Source organism: Ovis aries, chromosome 24, assembly GCF_016772045.2.
Source record: "Ovis aries strain OAR_USU_Benz2616 breed Rambouillet chromosome 24, ARS-UI_Ramb_v3.0, whole genome shotgun sequence".
Lineage (NCBI taxonomy): Eukaryota > Metazoa > Chordata > Mammalia > Artiodactyla > Bovidae > Ovis > Ovis aries.
Window position 1 is genome coordinate 17141421 of NC_056077.1, and position 5096 is coordinate 17146516.

A 5096-nucleotide genomic window follows, 5' to 3' on the forward strand; every position below is an offset into this window, starting at 1 on the left:
ACTGGCTACTGAGACTTTAACAAATAGCACTCAGCACATGCCAGACACTGTTCACAAATATTAACTCATTGAATTTATCAAAACATCCTATTTGTAGGTGACTGAGGCCTGGAGACATTAAGTAACTGGCCCAAGGTCACCCAGTTGGCAAATGTGAGAGCTGAGATTCAGACCCGGCCTGTGCAGCTCCAGCGTCTAATGTCATCTCATCATCCAAAGAGATGACTGGGGACTTCCCTGTGGCCCAGTGGTTAAGAAACCACCTCACAATGCAAGGGATGAGGGTTTGATCCCTGGTTCGAGAAGATGCCACATGCCACAGGGCAACTAATCTCAAAACTACTGAGCCCACAAGCTCTAGAGCCCAAGAGCCACAACTAGAGAGCCCACGTGTCACACTAAAAGATCTCGCGTGGTGCAGCAACCACTGCTCATGCTGCAACGAGGACTCGACACAGCCAAACAGATACTTAAATATAAAAACCAGGACTGGCGCTTAAACAGTTCCGTCGGTGTCTCCTCTACACACAAGCTTGCTCTCTCTTCAGGTGGCTTTGCATTTTGAGGGATGTGCAAATTAAGTCAGGAATCCAATTAGAGGTGCCTATTAAACATATAAAATTGAGGCAGCCCTGTCCCTGGGCAGTGGCTCCTCACAGCCGCTCTCAGGGACTTATCAGAATTTGGGCACCAAGGCTTCCCTGGTGGTCCAGTGGTACAGAGTCCGCCTGCCAATGCAGGGTTCCATCCACACGCCGTGGGGCAAGCAAGCCTGTGTGCCACGATTGCTGAGCCCACGCTCTGGAACCCGAGATTTGTGACAAGAGAAGCCACCCAACGAGAAGCCCAAGCACCGCAAGGAAGAGTAGCCCCTGCTTGCCGCAGCTAGATGAAGCTTTTACACAGCAGTGAAGACCCAGCCCAGCCAAAACAAATAAAATTTTAAAAAAAAGAATCTGGGCGCCTTAATGAAGTAGCGCATGTTACGATGTGGAAGGCTCTGGTTTTGGAGTCAGCCAGCCTTGAGCGAGAATCTTCACCCTGCCAATTTACTAGTCATGAGACTTTGGGCTAGCTATGTCAGTTGTCCAGGACTCAGTTTTTATATCTATAAAATGGGGGTGATAACAGCCCACTGAGTACTTGGAAGGCTGCTGAGATAATGCAAATCAAGTGCCTGGCACTCAGGGGCCTCAGCAGGCACCAGCTCCTGGGACGGTCTCCCCTGCAGCCCTCAGTCTATTGTTTGCGTGTTAACTGGGTTGTACGCTCCTGGAGAGTGGAGGCTGGCTGTAATGAATCCCATGTTTTTAGAGCCACAGCAGCCTGTCAGGCACCAGAGCAGGTTGAAAAAACAGTGAACAACATTTCTCTAGTTCTGCCCCATGCCCTGCTGTAGAACGCTAGGCTACCTTACAGTGCAGTGTGATCTCTGGTTCAGGAATATGCCATATGCCGTGGGGCCACTAATCTCAAAACTATTGAGCCCGTGAGCTCTGGAGCTGACGTGCCACAACTAGAGAGGTTACCAGTTCCTTCACGATGTATAACCCAAGTCCCGGGATATGTGTACTCAGAACCTAGACCTCTCACTTTCTATGTCAGTTCCTCTGTTTGCCTCTTTCCTTCATGCTGGGCTCTTGGAAGCAAATGGCTGAGTCAAGGCCATCCAGCACATCACAACTCTTGATTGAACCTGACAAATTGCCTCCACAAAAACTTTACGGATGAACCCACCCAGTAGTATCTGGGGAGGTCCATTTCACACATCACCAGCACCAAATCCCATTGTTTGCCTTTTTGCTTGTGTGAAAGATGAAACACTGCATTTTGCTGGTACTTTGCTTCCTTCATGGAATCTGGGCATCGTTTCCTATGGTTACTAGCCATGTGTTTTTCTCTAAGATACACTTTTGAGCAGTGAGGGTCCTTGCAGCTTGGAGGACCACCTTGGGACATCTTTTTCAGGTTTCAAATCCCTGTGCTCCTGCCAACCACAGGGCATGGGGCAAGGCTGGCATTCATTTGTGTCTGTTGGAGGGCATTGAATCTTTTTGCGGTCAGCACGGGTCTAAGTGTTTCCCTGGGGTTGGAAACCGTCCAGCTCTATAAATCATACAAAACAAATGGCTAAGTGTGAGTGGAATAAATATTTGAACATCTCAGAGCCACAGTGGCTTGGGTTGTCAAGCAGAGTGTCCCGCTGAGGGGCCAGTATCTAGACTGACAGGCTACAGAGCCCTTTGTGGGCTGGACCCGCTGTGCTGTTTGGCAAGTCTGCCCCTAAGGACTCATTTGCTGTAGAGCGAATAGTCCACTGATACTGGGGGATGTGCTGCCTCTCAGGGTGTGTGTTGGAGGCAGCCTGCTGTGTGAGTCAGAGGCTTCTTAGCTACAAGGAATCCAGAGGGACCAACAGAAACCTACCCTGACCACCAGCCAGTCTGCACCAACCACACCCTCCATGACTGCCAGGCTGCCGTAACAGTCCCCAGGAGTCCTTCATCCTGGCCCCTGCCTTCCCTCCCAGCCCCACCTACTGATGTATCCATTCCTGCATCTTGAGCATGACCCACCCCCCACCCTATCCTTCCTCAGCTTTGAGCGTGAGGTTTGGAACCAGAGAGCTCTGCATTCAAGGAGTGACTTCTTTACCACATGCCAAGTGCGGAGCATGATGCCAGGCATGTCAGGAGAACCCAATCAATAGTTTAAAAACAAAGGACTTCTTGCTGCTCAAAGTATGGTCCTGGGACCAGAGGCATAGGCATCCCCAGGGTTCTTGTTAGAAATGCAGAGTCTCAGGCCCTCTCCAGACCTCCTGCAGTGGGATGTGCATTGTAATAAGACCCCCCAGTAATTCAGAGGCACCTTTGAGTCTGAGAGGCACTGGCCTCATTGACAGACTTGTTCTGAAAATCAGTGACATCAGGTGTATACGTGCCTGGCAAAGAGCTTAGTTCATTACAGATGCTGAAATAATATGAGTCATTTCCTACATGTCCCTTCTGTCCTAGAATGTAAACTCTCTCAAGCTTGGAGCCTGTCTCATTTCTCTTAAGATCTCCAGGTAAGTTTAGCACTTGTTTTTTTTATTTTTATTTTATGGCCTGTGAGATCTTAGTTCCCTGATCAGGGATTGAACCCATGACCCCTGCATTGGAAGCACAGAGTCTTAACCACTGGACTATCAGGGAAGTCCCTCAGTAAGTTGTTAAATGCTGAAGATGTACCATACCTTAGTAAAGTGACTTTTCAAACTGCAGTTTGCCACTCACTAGTGGGTGGGAGTGAGAAATAATTTAGTGGGTTATAACTTTCACCTTTCCAGGTGGCTCAACAGTATATAATCTGCTTGCCATTGCAGGAGATGTGGGTCGGGAAGATTCCCTGGAGAAGGAAATGGCAACTGACTCCAGTATTCTTGTGTGGGAAATCCCAAAGACGGAGGAGCCTGGTATGCTACAGACCACAGGGTCACAAAGAGTCGGACACGACTGAGTGACTAAATAACAACAGTGAAGATGGATAAGATGTAGGTGGGTGGATGGGACTGCGCAGGATCTTTCTGAAAGCCCTTGGGGCTGTGAGCAAAGGCCTGCAGTGTGGGGCTCAAAGGGCTTCCTAGGTGGCGCTAGTGGTGAAGAAGCCGTCTGCCAATGCTGGAGACTCAAGAGACACGGGTTTGATACCTGGATCGGGAAGATCCCCTGCAGAAGGAAATGGCAACCCGCCTCAGTATTCTTACCTGGAGAATCCCAGGGACAGAGGAGCCTGGCAGGCTACAGTCCATGGGGTTGCAAAGAGTCGGGCACGACTGAGCATGCACACGGGGCTCAGAGGGTGATGCCTCCCCGGGTCCCTGGAATCAATGGTAGTGAGTATCACAACCAGCAGGGATATCCCTTTCTTTGGGGCTGGAATTAACCTGCCCAGTTGACAGGAGGCTCTCTGGGCAGGGATATTTTTATTTGGTGAGAAGGTCTGTTGGGACCAGGGTAAAAATGGCCCTCCATCTGCCCAGCTGGATCATTAGCATCCGCGTGTAGGAGGTAGGGTTGGGAAACCCAGCCTGGATGCCTAGCAACTAGTTCTTTTTTCTTTGTGCAAATCCTCTGGATTCGGGCTCCAGTTCAAGTCAGACACCATGGGAGGGGAAGGTACTTTCCCAAGAACAAGCAGGTACCAATCATGTACTTCTAAAATTATGGCAAAATATATATAACATACTATGTAATGTTAACGGCGTTTAAGGGTGCAGTTCAGTGGTTAGCAATTAGCAATGCTGTCCCATGGTCACCACTATCCATTTCCAGATCTTTGTCATCATCCCAAACAGAAATCCTGCACCTATTAAACACAAACTCCCCATCCCCACCCCACCCCACCCCGCAGTGTGTGATGCTCTCTAATCCACTTTCTGCCCCTATGAATTTACCTGTTCTAGGTACCTCATAGAAGAATCATCTAATACTTGTCCTTCTATGTCATGACTTCACTTAGCATAATGTTCTTCAAAAATTTTAAAGTCTATACTTTCTTTTAACAAAATTAATTTTATTCTACAACCTTAAACACTAATAAAATGAATTCCACATCTCAGTCAAGCTCAGGAGTATTTATTGATTCTCTGGTTAACTATTCTCTATTGTTCTTTTTTTCCAAAGACTTCTTGTTTTTGGAGAAGTGTTAGGTGAAGAGGAACTAAAGAGCCTCTTGATGAAAGTGAAAGAGGAGAGTGAAAAAGTTGGCTTAAAACTCAACATTCAAAAAACGAAGATCATCAGTTCAGTTCAGTTCAGTCACTCAGTCGTGTCCGACTCTTTGCGACCCCGTGCATTGCAGCACGCCAGGCCTCACTATCCATCAGCAACACCCAGAGTTTACTCAAACTCATGTCCATTGAGTCGGTGATGCCATCCAGCCATCTCATCCTCTGTTGTCCCCGTCTCCTCCTGCCCCCAATCCCTCCCAGTATCAGAGTCTTTTCCAATGAGTCAACTCTTCCCATGAGGTGGCCAAAGTATTGGAGTATCAGCTTTAGCATCAGTCCTTCCAATGAACACCCAGGACTGATCTCCTTCAGAACGGACTGG

General features: G+C 48.4%; 1 non-coding gene across 1 annotated transcript; it reads right to left on the bottom strand.

Moving 5' to 3' along the window:
• Positions 1-3124: 3124 nt before the first annotated feature.
• TRNAG-UCC (transfer RNA glycine (anticodon UCC)) lies at positions 3125-3197 on the bottom strand. The gene has a single exon. It is a non-coding gene; the product is annotated as a tRNA-Gly (tRNA).
• Between the last annotated feature and the right edge of the window lie 1899 nt (positions 3198-5096).